The sequence below is a fragment of the Trachypithecus francoisi genome, unplaced genomic scaffold (genome assembly GCF_009764315.1).
Source record: "Trachypithecus francoisi isolate TF-2019V2 unplaced genomic scaffold, Tfra_2.0 Lachesis_group0, whole genome shotgun sequence".
Classification (NCBI taxonomy): domain Eukaryota; kingdom Metazoa; phylum Chordata; class Mammalia; order Primates; family Cercopithecidae; genus Trachypithecus; species Trachypithecus francoisi.
In genome coordinates this window covers 187568349-187584024 of record NW_022681453.1, presented here as the reverse complement: position 1 = coordinate 187584024, position 15676 = coordinate 187568349, and the positions used below count along the sequence as shown (strand labels likewise).

General features: G+C 38.7%; 1 long non-coding RNA gene across 1 annotated transcript in view; it reads left to right on the top strand.

Annotated features, from left to right (window-relative positions):
• Window positions 1-15676, top strand: part of LOC117084369 — a 98833-nt gene that overhangs the window by 51158 nt on the left and 31999 nt on the right. The gene's annotated exons all lie outside the window — the stretch shown is intronic.

The following is a 15676-nucleotide window of genomic DNA, read 5'->3' as shown; positions in this document are numbered from 1 at the left end:
CAGATGTCTTTCACCAACCACATCTCCTTCACTTTATCCTACATTTCCAGAATATGTGTGTGTGCATGTATCCTTAAACAACATAATTAGTTTAGTTTGTTTTGAAATTTTCTACCAATGATGTAGTACGTATGTGTTGATTCTTCTATGACTATCTTTTCCACTCAATGTCATGCTTCTAAGAGTTGACTATATTGATTTATTCAACTATAGTGTATTAATTTTTTACTGTTATACATTATTATGACCTCAAGTGATCCCGCCTCGACCTCCCAAAGTGCTGGGATAACAGATGTGAGTCACTGAGCTGGGCCACGTTAATAGACTTTCTTTTTTTTTTTTTTTTAATTAATATTTAATATTTATTTATTTATTTTTTTATTATTATGCTTTAAGTTCTAGGGTACATGTGCATAACGTGCAGGTTTGTTACATATGTATACTTGTGCCATGTTGGTGTGCTGCACCCATCAACTCGTCAGCACCCATCAATTCATCATTTATATCAGGTATAACAGGTATAACTCCCAATGCAATCCCTCCCCCCCGCCATGATAGGCCCCGATGTGTGATGTTCCCCTTCCCGAGTCCAAGTGATCTCATTGTTCAGTTCCCACCTATGAGTGAGAACATGCGGTGTTTGGTTTTCTGTTCTTGTGATAGTTTGCTAAGAATGATGGTTTCCAGCTGCATCCATGTCCCTACAAAGGACGCAAACTCATCCTTTTTGATGGCTGCATAATATTCCATGGTGTATATGTGCCACATTTTCTTAATCCAATCTGTCACAGATGGACATTTGGGTTGATTCCAAGTCTTTGCTATTGTGAATAGTGCCGCAATAAACATACGTGTGCATGTGTCTTTATAGCAGCATGATTTATAATCTTTTGGGTATATACCCAGTAGTGGGATGGCTGGGTCATATGGTACATCTAGTTCTAGATCCTTGAGGAATTGCCATACTGTTTTCCATAATGGTTGAACTAGTTTACAATCCCACCAACAGTGTAAGAGTGTTCCTATTTCTCCACATCCTCTCCAGCACCTATTGTTTCCTGACTTTTGAATGATTGCCATTCTAACTGGTGTGAGATGGTATCTCATTGTGGTTTTGATTTGCATTTCTCTGATGGTGAGTGATGATGAGCATTTTTTCATGTGTCTGTTGGCTGTATGAATGTCTTCTTTTGAGAAATGTCTGTTCATATCCTTTGCCCACTTTTTGATGGGGTCGTTTGTTTTTTTCTTGTAAATTTGTTTGAGTTCTTTGTAGATTCTGGATATTAGCCCTTTGTCAGATGAGTAGATTGCAGAAATTTTCTCCCATTCTGTAGGTTGCCTGTTCACTCTGATGGTAGTTTCTTTTGCTGTGCAGAAGCTCTTTAGTTTAATCATATCCCATTTGTCAATTTTGGCTTTTGCTGCCGTTGCTTTTGGTGTTTTAGACATGAAGTCCTTGCCCATGCCTATGTCCTGAATGGTACTACCTAGATTTTCTTCTAGGGTTTTTATGGTATTAGGTCTAACATTTAAGTCTCTAATCCATCTTGAATTAATTTTCGTATAAGGAGTAAGGAAGGGATCCAGTTTCAGCTTTCTACTTATGGCTAACCAATTTTCCCAGCACCATTTATTAAATAGGGAGTCCTTTCCCCATTTCTTATTTCTCTCTGGTTTGTCAAAGATCAGATGGCTGTAGATGTGCGGTATTATTTCTGAGGACTCTGTTCTGTTCCATTGGTCTATATCTCTGTTTTGGTACCAGTACCATGCTGTTTTGGTTACTGTAGCCTTGTAGGATAGTTTGAAGTCAGGTAGCGTGATGTCTCCAGCTTTGTTCTTTTGACTTAGGATTGTCTTGGCAATGCGGGCTCTTTTTTGGTTCCATATGAACTTTAGAGCTATTTTTTCCAGTTCTGTGAAGAAACTCATTGGTAGCTTGATGGGGATGGCATTGAATCTATAAATCACCTTGGGCAGTATGGCCATTTTCATGATATTGATTCTTCCTATCCATGAGCATGGTATGTTCTTCCATTTGTTTGTGTCCTCTTTTATTTCACTGAGCAGTGGTTTGTAGTTCTCCTTGAAGAGGTCCTTGACATCCCTTGTAAGTTGGATTCCTAGGTATTTTATTCTCTTTGAAGCAATTGTGAATGGAAGATTATTCATGATTTGGCTCTCTGTTTGTCTGTTACTGGTGTATAAGAATGCTTGTGATTTTTGCACATTGATTTTGTATCCTGAGATTTTGCTGAAGTTGCTTATCAGCTTAAGGAGATTTTGGGCTGAGACAATGGGGTTTGCTAAATATACAATCATGTCATCTGCGAACAGGGACAATTTGACTTCTTCTTTTCCTAACTGGATACCCTTGATTTCTTTCTCTTGCCTGACTGCCCTAGCCAGAACTTCCAACACTATGTTGAATAGGAGTGGTGAGAGAGGGCATCCCTGTCTTGTGCCAGTTTTCAAAGGGAATTTTTCCAGTTTTTGCCCATTCAGTATGATATTGGCTGTGGGTTTGTCATAAGTAGCTCTTATTATTTTGAGGTACTTTCCATCAATACTGAATTTATTGAGCGTTTTTAGCATGAAGGGCTGTTGAATTTTGTCAAAAGCCTTTTCTGCATCTATTGAGATAATCATGTGGTTCTTGTCTTTGGTTCTGTTTATATGCTGGATTACGTTTATTGATTTGCGAATGTTGAACCAGCCTTGCATCCCAGGGATGAAGCCCACTTGATCATGGTGGATAAGCTTTTTGATGTGCTGCTGAATCGGTTTGCCAGTATTTTATTAAGGATTTTTGCATCAATGTTCATCAGGGATATTGGTCTAAAATTTTCTTTTTTTGTTGTGTCTCTGCCAGGCTTTGGTATCAGGATGATGTTGGCCTCATAAAATGAGTTAGGGAGGATTCCCTCTTTTTCATTGATTGGAAGAGTTTCAGAAGGAATGGTACCAGCTCCTCCTTGTACCTCTGGTAGAATTCAGCTGTGAATCCATCTGGTCCTGGACTTTTTTTGGTTGGTAGGCTATTAATTATTGCCTCAATTTCAGAGCCTGCTATTGGTCTATTCAGGGATTCAACTTCTTCCTGGTTTAGTCTTGGAAGAGTGTAAGTGTCCAGGAAATTACCCATTTCTTCTAGATTTTCTAGTTGATTTGCGTAGAGGTGTTTATAGTATTCTCTGATGGTAGTTTGTATTTCTGTGGGGTCCGTGGTGATATCCCCTTTATCATTTTTTATTGCGTCTATTTGATTCTTCTCTCTTTTCTTCTTTATTAGTCTTGCTAGCGGTCTGTCAATTTTGTTGATCTTTTCAAAAAACCAACTCCTGGATTCATTGATTTTTTTGGAGGGTTTTTTGTGTCTCTAGCTCCTTCAGTTCTGCTCTGATCTTAGTTATTTCTTGCCTTCTGCTAGCTTTTGAATGTGTTTGCTCTTGCTTCTCCAGTTCTTTTAATTGTGATGTTAGAGTGTCAATTTTAGATCTTTCCAGCTTTCTCTTGTGGGCATTTAGTGCTATAAATTTCCCTCTACACACTGCTTTAAATGTGTCCCAGAGATTCAGGTATGTTGTATCTTTGTTCTCATTGGTTTCAAAGAACATCTTTATTTCTGCCTTCATTTCCTTATGTACCCAGTAGTCATTCAGGAGCAGGTTGTTCAGTTTCCATGTGGTTGAGCGGTTTTGATTGAGTTTCTTAGTCCTGAGTTCTAGTTTGATTGCACTGTGGTCTGAGAGACAGTTTGTTATAATTTCTGTTCTTTTACATTTGCTAAGGAGTGCTTTACTTCCAATTATGTGGTCAATTTTGGAATAAGTGCAATGTGGTGCTGAGAAGAATGTCTATTCTGTTGATTTGGGGTGGAGAGTTCTATAGATGTCTATTAGGTCCGCTTGGTGCAGAGATGAGTTCAATTCCTGGATATCCTTGTTAACTTTCTGTCTCGTTGATCTGTCTAATGTTGACAGTGGAGTGTTGAAGTCTCCCATTATTATTGTATGGGAGTCTAAGTCTCTTTGTAAGTCTCTAAGGACTTGCTTTATGAATCTGGGTGCTCCTGTATTGGGTGCATATATATTTAGGATAGTTAGCTCCTCCTGTTGAATTGATCCCTTTATCATTATGTAATGGCCTTCTTTGTCTCTTTTGATCTTTGATGGTTTAAAGTCTATTTTATCAGAGACTAGGCTTGCAACCCCTGCTTTTTTTTGTTCTCCATTTGCTTGGTAGATCTTCCTCCATCCCTTTATTTTGAGCCTATGTATGTCTCTGCATGTGAGATGGGTCTCCTGAATACAGCAGACTGATGGGTCTTGACTCTTGATCCAGTTTGCCAGTCTGTGTCTTTTAATTGGAGCATTTAGTCCATTGACATTTAAGGTTAATATTGTTATGTGTGAACTTGATCCTGCCATTATGATATTAACTGGTTCTTTTGCTCGTTAGTTGATGCAGTTTCTTCCTAGCCTCGATGGTCTTTACATTTTGGCATGTTTTTGCAGTGGCTGGTACTGGTTGTTCCTTTCCATGTTTAGGGCTTCCTTCAGGGTCTCTTGTAAGGCAGGCCTGGTGGTGACAAAATCTCTAAGCATTTGCTTATCTGTAAAGGATTTTATTTCTCCTTCACTTATGAAACTTAGTTTGGCAGGATATGAAATTCTGGGTTGAAAATTCTTTTCTTTAAGAATGTTGAAAATTGGCCCCCACTCTCTTCTGGCTTGTAGAGTTTCTGCCGAGAGGTCTGCTGTTAGTCTGATGGGCTTCCCTTTGTGGGTAACCCGACCTTTCTCTCTGGCTGCCCTTAAGATTTTTTCCTTCATTTCAACTTTGGTGAATCTGGCAATTATGTGTCTTGGAGTTGCTCTTCTCGAGGAGTATCTTTGTGGTGTTCTCTGTATTTCCTGAATTTGAATGTTGGCCTGCCCTACTAGGTTGGGGAAGTTCTCCTGGATGATATCCTGAAGAGTGTTTTCCAACTTGGTTCCATTTTCCCCCTCACTTTCAGGCACCCCATCAGACGTAGATTTGGTCTTTTTACATAATCCCATACTTCTTGCAGGCTTTGTTCATTTCTTTTTCTTCTTTTTTCTTTTGGTTTCTCTTCTCGCTTCATTTCATTCATTTGATCCTCAATCGCTGATACTCTTTCTTCCAGTTGATCGAGTCGGTTACTGAAGCTTGTGCATTTGTCACGTATTTCTCGTGTCATGGTTTTCATCTGTCATTTCGTTTATGACCTTCTCTGCATTAATTAGTCTAGCTGTCAATTCTTCCACTCTTTTTTCAAGATTTTTAGTTTCTTTGTGCTGGGTACGTAATTCCTCCTTTAGCTCTGAGAAGTTTGATGGACTGAAGCCTTCTTCTCTCATCTCATCAAAGTCCTTCTCTGGCCAGCTTTGATCCGTTGCTGGCGATGAGCTGTGCTCCTTTGCAGGGGGAGATGCACTCTTATTTTTTGAATTTCCAGCTTTTCTGCCCTGCTTCTTCCCCATCTTTGTGGTTTTATCTACCTCTGGTCTTTGATGATGGTGACGTACTGATGGGGTTTTGGCATAGGTGTTCTTCCTGTTTGATAGTTTTCTTTCTAATAGTCAGGACCCTCAGCTGTAGGTCTGTTGGAGATTGCTTGAGGTCCACTCCAGACCCTGTTTGCCTGGGTATCAGCAGCAGAGGTTGCAGAAGATAGAATATTGCTGAACAGCGAGTGTACCTGTCTGATTCTTACTTTGGAAGCTTCCTCTCAGGGGTGTACTCCACCCTGTGAGGTGTGGGGTGTCAGACTGCCCCTAGTGGGGGATGTCTCCCAGTTAGGCTACTCAGGGGTCAGGGACCCACTTGAGCAGGCAGTCTGTCCGTTCTCAGATCTCAACCTCCGTGTTGGGAGATCCACTGCTCTCTTCAAAGCTGTCAGACAGAGTCGTTCGGGTCTGCACAGGCCTCTGCTGCTTCCCCTGTTGTTTTTTAGCTGTGCCCTGTCCCCAGAGGTGGAGTCTACAGAGACAGGCAGGTTTCCTTGAGCTGCTGTGAGCTCCACCCAGTTCGAGCTTCCCAGCAGCTTTGTTTACCTACTTAAGCCTCAGCAATGGCGGGCGCCCCTCCCCCAGCCTCGCTGCTGCCTTGCAGTTAGATCGCAGACTGCTGTGCTAGCAATGAGGGAGGCTCCGTGGTCGTGGGACCCTCCCAGCCAGGTGTGGGTATAATCTCCTGGTGTGCCCGTTTGCTTAAAGTGCAGTATTGGGGTGGGAATTACCTGATTTTCCAGGTGTTGTGTGTCTCAGTTCCCCTGGCTAGGAAAAGGGATTCCCTTCCCCCTTGTGCTTCCCAGGTGAGGCAATGCCTCGCCCTGCTTCAGCTCTCGCTGGTCGGGCTGCAGCAGCTGACCAGCACCGATTGTCCGGCACTCCCCAGTGAGATGACCCCAGTACCTCAGTTGAAAATGCAGAAGTCACCGGTCTTCTGTGTCGCTCGCGCCGGGAGTTGGAGACTGGAGCTGTTCCTATTCGGCCATCTTGCTCCGCCCTCTGTTAATAGACTTTCTAATGTTCAACTACTCTTCTATTTCAGGGTTACACCCAACTTATTTGAGATTTGTTATTGTTATTGTTTTCTTCATTACTGTGCTTGGTTTTCCAGTAGCTTATAAGATTTTAATCGATGTATTTACTAATAAGATTCGCCACTTGTTTTATAGATTATGTTGGAGAGTGTTCACTTTTTTTTTCATTGTAATTCTAACTTGAATGACTAGTAGAATTCACATTTAGAATCAAGATACTAGGCAGTTTTTGATAAAGTATTTTAACCACTGAAGTAGTATATAAATAAAATGCACAAATCATAAATGCATTGCTTAGTACATTTTCAAACACTAAACACAATAATATAAACAGCACTCAGATCGTGAACCAGAATGTTACCAACCTAAAATGTTAACCCTAAAGCCATTCTCAGGCTCCCTTCAAGTAATTATTTATTGGGAATATTTTAAACCACTAATACAATTTAATTTTATTGGGTTATTCATGTTGCCTATTTTTTTTAACACGCTTTTTGTTAGGTTACAATTTGTAAAGAGAAATATTTTTATTTCCTCTACATTTTCAAACTAATCACACGAAATTGCTCATGCTATTCTGTTATGTTTCAAATATCTGCTGTATCTATAGTTAAATATTATTCATGCCTGTTTTTCTTGATAAACCTTCCCAGAAATTTGTAATTTCTAACACTTTTTCAAAGTGCCAAATTTTGACTCTATTTTGATATTCTATTATATTCTTGTTTTCTATACCATTAGTTTCATTTTTTTCATATTTTTATTATGCCCTCCTTATATTTTGAATCTTAATTCTGTTCTTTTACTAACGTGAGTTGGATGAGTAGCTCATTAATTTTCACTTTATTTTCAATGTAACCATTTCAAGATTTACATTTCCCTCTTGGAACCATTTGAGCTGACTCCTACAAGTTTTACTACATAGAATTTTCGTTGTTGTTCAGTTCTTATGATTATGATTTCTATTTTGAAGTAAGCCATTTTAGGGATGTTTTTAAATTTCCAAATGTAAATTTTTAAAATTACCTATGGTTTTTAATTTGAGTAAAATGTTGGCATGATGAAAATATTCAATTTGTATGAAAGATGCTTTGAATTTTGCAGACAATTGACCTAGAAGATCAGTTTTAGTAGAGTTCTCATATGCACTTTATATATATGTATATATTTTAAAAGCTTATTACTTTTTATCCAATAAGTGTAGAGATTCTTATATATCCATTAAAATCAAGCCTTTTAATAATGGTAAAATCTTGTATATCTTTAGTGATTTTTTTGCTTTTATCTCATTACTTGAATAGTTATTGAAGAAGGTGTTATTAAAATATCCTTCTCTGAGGCTGGACCTTTGAATTTTTATGGGCCAGGTGCAGTGGCTCATGCCTGTAATCCCAGCACTTTGGGAGGTCGAGGTGGGTGGATCACCTGTGGTCAGGAGTTTGAGACTAGCCTTGCCAACATGGTGAAACCCCATCTCTACTAAAAATACAAAATTTAGCCAGGGATGGTTGTGGGCTCCTGTAAGCCCAGCTACTTGGGAGGCTAAGGCAGGAGAATCACTTGAACCCAGGAGGCAGAAGTTGCAGTGAGCTGGGATCACGCCATTGCATTCCAGCCTGGGCAACGAGAGCAAACTCCGTCTTAAAAAAAAAAAAAAAATTGTTTTACTTCTGCTTTTCCCCAATTCAATTTCTCCCTTCTACTGATTTTGCAGTTATATATTTGTTTTCTTTAGATGGCAGCCATTGAAATATTTACACATATACATAACTTAAAAATGTAAAGATAATCAACAGCACCACTCTTCTCCAAAATCTATAAAAATCTTACTAAGATTTAACTCTAGTCATTGGGCCTACATTCCACTATTGTCCAGTATTTTAGCTCAAATTTTTTAAGTCCCTCAACTTAGAAAATAATTGTTTCATATTCCAGTCTGTTTAGAATTCACTATATGGTTGCCATCTTCTTGGCTCAGCATTCCTGTTGCATCGTTGGTATTCATTCCTTCTCAGCTTTCTCTCTTCCTGCAATATATTTTTCAGAATTTCTTTTAATTACGGTATATGGACATTAAACACTGTTTGTTTTTCATTTGAAATGTCTTTTTCCTTGAAATTAAGTTATAAATACAACTCTTCTTCCGCTCTCTTCTGCATTATTCAAATCATTTGTATATAGCAATGGAGAGAGAGTCAGGAGGCCAGGAGTCAAGATCCAGCCCTGTCACTAAAGTATTTTATGACTTTGGGTAAGTCCTTTCATATCTCTGAGACTTCGTATTTCTTCACAAAGTCAGAGTAAAATAATCTCTAAAGGCCCTTCTAGCTCTTACACTCTGAATAGGAACAAATGAATGTACAGTGTTAGAAAACAGAGCAGAAGGGTGGGTGAAAAAACAGAGTAATTTGAGAAATACAGGGAGAAGGAAGGTAAGATTACCTCCTATAGCTTCTTTGTAGAAGAATAAGGAGAAGACAAGGTTACATCTCATGTATTCTTTTGTTTACAACTTTCTGGTAAGAAATTACAAGTACCACAAATCCCATTGATATACCTACCATTTGTCCAAAGATTCATCTTGTGTATGGCAGTTTAAAACAGTGGTCTTTAGTACAGAGTCTTCCCACCTGTAGTTCTCAGATGCCCCAGCACTAGTAGGCAGAAATGTGATGTTGGAGAGATAAGTGGAAAAGAGAACAGATACTCTTTTCTAACTTTCGTCGGGGTGAGTTTCATGTATGCTCTAGTGCTAATCACTCTTATTAAGGATCAATAGACTGGGCATCAGGAGTCTTGGTTCTTCTGCAGAACTGCTACTTTAAAAAATGAGAAAAAAAGGCTCAGCGAATGAATGCGGATCTTGGGTTATTAACTTTTTTTCTCACTCTCAGAATTTTCATCTATAAAATGAGGGTAAGATAATCACAAGGATATTGAAAATGGAGTAACGGTGAAAAGTCTTGAATATGCTAAGTTACTTTTCCCTGTTTGTGGTTATTCCTTTCCTTTCTCCATAGTTATTTGTATCCATATCTATCAGCTCAGCTAGATTATAAACTCATTGAAAGGAACTACATGTCATTTGTATCTGTATTGCTTGAGATGCCTAGTACAGAGGAAATTCTCAATGTTTGAAAAGTATGCGTAATACAGATGGAATAAAAGTATGAACAAGTCAGCCACTTGTTTGTGACAAAAATGGAGAACTCCAACCCCACCCAAAGGGACCCATTTACTTGGATCCAGCTTTAAAAATGAAAAAGTCTTTGCAAGGTCAAGACACAGAGTGGTCAAATAATTTTAGAACACCTCTGACCTTCAGTTCTTCTGTGCTAACAGTGGAAGAGAGTGGGTGCTTTCATACTCTTGTGGCATCATATTTGCTATGAGAGATATTCCATTTCTCAGAAGACCATATGGAAAGCAAATGATGTAAAAAAATGAGTCACACAGTAAAGGGGGTTAGAAGAAAAGGAAACAGAGATTATCCAACTCAAAAAGAATTCCACACATAGGCAAGTAAATGTAATAAGAAGTTTATTGGATTTCTAAATATAATAAAGTAGTTGCAACTCTTTTACAGAAAAAAGAAATATAATTTCCATATTCATTCTTACAGAGCATTGAAAAAACATAATTGATAGAGAAAACTGATAGAAGGTAAATAGAAAACAGGTCTTAATATAGTCGGATAATGCATAAACACAAAAGAAAATACCTAAATCACTTGCTTATCACAGATTTTATTCTCTTATTTTCATACTGAACTATGTGTGCTATTTTGGATACATCAGTGATGGTTTGTAATGTGGTGAATAAATGCAATTTGCTAAGAATATAAGAAAAAAGAGAAACCCATATTTTAGGAATACCATGGCTCTGTCAGTATCACACATATGAAAATAGACATATTCCTTATATGTTTTTGTGTGCCTTTCTCTAAGTCAGGGAATGTTATTCAGACCAGCAGTTCATCATGGCGGGGCTATGATTGTGCTTAGCTAGTAGGAAGTGCTGCTCTTAGTAGACACATTTAGCATAGAGAAAACCCGGCTTCTCACCATCTCCCCCCTTATCTATCCACTTGTAAACACCATTTAACCTTTCCATAAGATTATCTTTCATGGTCATAATCATCAGATTGAAACTCAGAGCAAAGCCGTGCTGTGTCTTTCCCAGTCCATTTGTTTCCAAGGGGGGGGAAAAAATCTCTGTATCCCAACATCCTTATGACATTACACTGAAATTTTTAACTCTTTTCTAGCGCTAAAATCTGATTCTCGAAAAAATAAAAAAATGACTAGTGTTGAAATTGGATAAGGTAAAAACAGAAAAGGAACATCAACAGGAAGAGTAGGCATTTTTAGTGAAAAGTATCACTGTTTTGCCAAAGAGTCAACTGGATTCATCCAATGATGATGACTACAGCAGGGTGGTCACACTCTTGAAATTATGAAACATAGCTGTTCCAACCTCACCCGTAGCTTATGTAATGGGGCTCCTTATATGGAAACCAGAATGGTGGCTGACTGCAATGGCATGGAGTCCATCTTCCATCGTTTGTCCCCTTTTACTTCCATTTGGTACAGCTGGGGAAGGTAGGAGATAACTTTATGACCAAGAGGACACCAAGAGCTTCCTTGGATAAAGGTTAAGTGGAGGTATCTTGCTTTGCCCAAACAGAGGCATATTCAAGTGAATATGGAGCCAACTGACTTAGAAGGAAAGGGAACGACTTGGCAAGTGTAATCTGCCAGCTGGTTGAGTCAGACGACACATTGAGAACGATCTTTTTTGGAATCATGTCCTCCCTTCAACCCTTCTCCTACAATCATGCACTGTCTACCTCGTCCTATTTACATGGACCCTCTCCTATTGCCATCCCTGGGTAAGAATGCATCACTCTAGCCTATGCTGCTGCTCCAGCAACAGTATTGACAGTTCTGTCAGTGATGGAACTATGGAAACAAAAGCCATCAAATAACATACACTACTATTTTTAGGAGTCAAAGTAATGCTCTACGGATCTGGCAAGGACATTTGGCCCCTTGAGCTTCCAATCCCCACAGCCAAGACTTTTCTTTATTTTCTCTCATGGTAGCCCGAGAGACAAAAGGAGAAAGAATGTGCTGACACTTTAACACTTGAAACCACCAATGCTTAGTTTATAAAACACACATATGACACACATCCTAATACAGACTATGGCTCTATTAATTCTCTTAAACATTTTTTTTTTCCTGACTAAATGTTTCAATGCCATAAAGCTTACATTCCCTTGAAGCAGAGTACAGGAAACCTCAGCAATATGCTACCATCCAGTAAGATATAAATATAAAGAAGCTGTATCAGCAAGGGATGCTCAGGGAATGTGTTTGCAGCCCATTTCACGGTAGCCGCTCGAGAGGGGATATTGGAAGTGAGTGACTTTCTTCCATTTGGCAAAGTTTCCTTATCTCAGCACCTACTCTTTCTGATGGTATGTTTTTGAAGGCTGCACAGTACGGCTCTGGGTACCGTGTGTACATACATATGTAAGGAATAACGTTTATGTTGCTCAGAATAGGCACTTTTTGAAGGCAGTAAATCTAAAAGTAAAGTTAATAGAGCCTATATTTAGTGCTCATCTTCTCACTTTGCTGATGTGTATGCTGAACAGAAGATCACAGATTTGAGTCAGTCTCGCAAAGAGGCCGGAGTCGGCAAATGGCTATATTCAGAGCTGGGGAAGTCTTGCCAACTCAACTGTAGCTGTTAAAAAGGCAGACTTGGAGAAGGTGCAATCGTTTTTCTCAAAGGTGATGGCACAGAAAGAGAAAAGGCATGAAATAAAAGCCTGTGTGCGTGGCTCGGGGAGAATTACTATCCTCAGGCTCTGTATCTTCACGTCACATCTACTTCACGGCACAGATTTGTTACTTAGAAAGTCCTTTCCCTTTCTTTTTTTGTATGTCTCATAATTGCACATATTCCCTTACTTAGTTGAAGAGAAAGAGAAGCCCCAAATCTGTTAGTGTAATGATAAAGGTGTAGGTTAAAAGACAAAACAAACAAAACAAAAGTGGTTTATTATACAGAAAACATGCAAAAGCTCAACACTACATCCAACTGCAAAGGTTTTGCATCTAAGTTTAAATTTTCACTTAAGGCACATGAAACCACACGATAATTTTATACATGCCAAATAATCAGACAATCAAGTGTCATGTTTAATTCTATTTGCTCTTTGAGATGTTTCTTGAAAAAGAATGAGGGCATAATTCAGGTTTTCAGAGCGGAAATATTCTGACTTTGCTTAATAAAGAAATGAGTCTTGGATAATTTGCTCATCAGCTTTCCCAAGAGAGGAAATGGGTAGTAAAAGGAAGAAAGTCTTTTAAAAATAATTTTGCTGCTACTTTACTATAAAGTGTTGGTGACAAGATTTAGTTTCTAGGGTCCTAAATGTCTTTCATCAATGATGCTCCTCAGTTCAGACTTCTCCATTATGCTAGAAGGATGGCATGGTACCATGCTAGTTTCAGTTTGCTACCTAGAGAGGGAGGTCCAAGGCACTTTAACTGTTTTTGGCACTCTAATCCTGACATGTTGATGTATTTGACACAATTCTATAAACTAAGCTCAAAGTATATAGGATTAGTAAAATGCAAACTCTGCCCAAATACCAGCTCTCCATTTATTATTTGGAAGTTAAAATATGAAGCCATTCCTATCGTTGGCATTTAAATTATAAAAATCTCTTTTCCTCTCAAAGTTTATGTTGGAAGGAATGAAACACATTGGGCAGATATATCATAACCTGCCTAAGCTACTCTCCTATTTCTGGTTTATAATTACTAAGTGAGCATTGCTGTCACCCAAAGAGAAAGAGAGAGAAGAAGGAACTTTTTTCCCTTTATACTTAACGTCTCCCAAGAAAGAATAAAAAAAGAAGAAATGTATCTAAGAAAAGCCAGCTCTTCCCATTTTGCATTTCTTAAACTAGTTTGGAAGCAGAGTTAAATAATTTGGGGGTGAGGAACGACATTCAGACTTCATATTTACTCTCTCGTGATGAAGGAAAGAGTCAAGAAAGCAACGATTACTGCTATGCCTCGGGAGAAAGCACAGCAGGCACCATATGAAGTGGCAACACAATACATCAATAATAATGACCAAGAATAGTTCCTTACCCTTTTCCCAACAGATAGAAATATAAAGAGGCAATCATGCATGAGAGATAAATACCTGTTTCCACCCCCACCTCAAATTGCTTTGGCATATTTTAAGAGATAAATGGATCCACACAAAATTTAAATAGCTTTTTCTTCTTTTCAGCTGCTACAAAAATGGGTCAGGTATCGGGTTTATTAATTTCCTGGCCTGAAAACCCAAGTGCTTAAAAATAAGATTTACTTTTTGAAGGATCAGCTTTCTTGGAAGGTGTGTGTGTGTGTGTGTGTGTGTGTTTTGAAGACAATACAATTGTATGATCCATAAATATGGCAGAATAAGTTATATAAAGTGAAATAAGAAAATTTTTATTAGTTTTTTCTTTACATTATGTGAAGATAAATTAGATGATTTATAAAGGTATTTAAAAATAATGTTTTTCTAAAAGGCTGCTTTTTTCACATTTACCACCTCATTGTCTTTTTATTCCCTCTAATGAGAACACAGATTCCACCCATGTGAGTCTCTACTCAGGCATTCTAGATAATTCTGAGAAGTGCTCAAATTGTGCCCTCTATGAATCCATTCCTGGGGTGGGAAAACTCGGTCTATTCGACAAGAATCATTTTCCACTCCATTGGCCATAATATTCATCAAGCCTCACAGGGAGGTGAGACACCTTCCTCGTCTATGAATGTGCCATCTCAACCAAAGCCACCGCTCTCCTGGTCCCATTAATGTCGCCTTTATTCCTCAGGTGTGAGGACTAGGAAGGGGTGAGAAGCCATGTGCTATTTAACTTGGCTCTCATTAGTCCCAGGGAATAAGCAGGTGGATGATGATACTGGCTTGATGGATGACACACTCCAGGGAGGGAAATGCATAAAACACTTACCAGGTATGATTATTTTAAGGGATTCTTGGACCTAATGCAGGAGATTTAATGAGAGGAAATGATATTTTTTCTCTCACTTCACATATTTTAGGATATAGCAAACAACTAAAGGAGTGAAATGAGAGGAAATAAAAAGTGGAAAGTACATCCTAAAAGTACAGCTTCCTGAGGGATGCAGCTCAAGAAAAGGAACACTCACTTGCTGAACTGCTATATAGAGCAACTTCTAGAGCATATATGGAGGCTTTCTAGAACGTTTTCCGAAAACAACATGGTACCACATTCCTTGTAATTATACTAAATCACAAACTGACAGCATCCTGGGAAGCAAAGTCTATCCAATGGCAAAGGCCAAATCTCAGAAATGCCAACAGTTCCATAACATTTGTTTACCCACATTGTCAGCTCATGGATTGGCTGGATCGGAAACGCTTGTTGCAGCAACATGCACTTAGTGCGCTCTCAGCAAATGTGAATGGAGAGAGAGACTAAAATGCATTGTTTTTTTTTTTTTTTATTATACTTTAAGTTCTAGGGTACATGTGCATAACGTGCAGGTTTGTTACATATGTATACTTATGCCATGTTGGTATGCTGCACCCATCAACTCGTCAGCACCCATCAATTCATCATTTATATCATGTATAACTCCCTAATGCAATCCCTCCCTCCTCCCCCCTCCCCATGATAGGCCCCAGTGTGTGATGTTCCCCTTCCCGAGTCCAAGTGATCTCATTGTTCAGTTCCCACCTATGAGTGAGAACATGCGGTGTTTGGTTTTCTGTTCTTGTGATAGTTTGCTAAGAATGATGGTTTCCAGCTGCATCCATGTCCCTACAAAGGACGCAAACTCATCCTTTTTGATGGCTGCATAGTATTCCATGGTGTATATGTGCCACATTTTCTTAATCCAATCTGTCACAGATGGACATTTGGGTTGATTCCAAGTCTTTGCTATTGTGAATAGTGCCGCAATAAACATACGTGTGCATGTGTCTTTATAGCAGCATGATTTATAATCCTTTGGGTATATACCCAGTAGTGGGATGGCT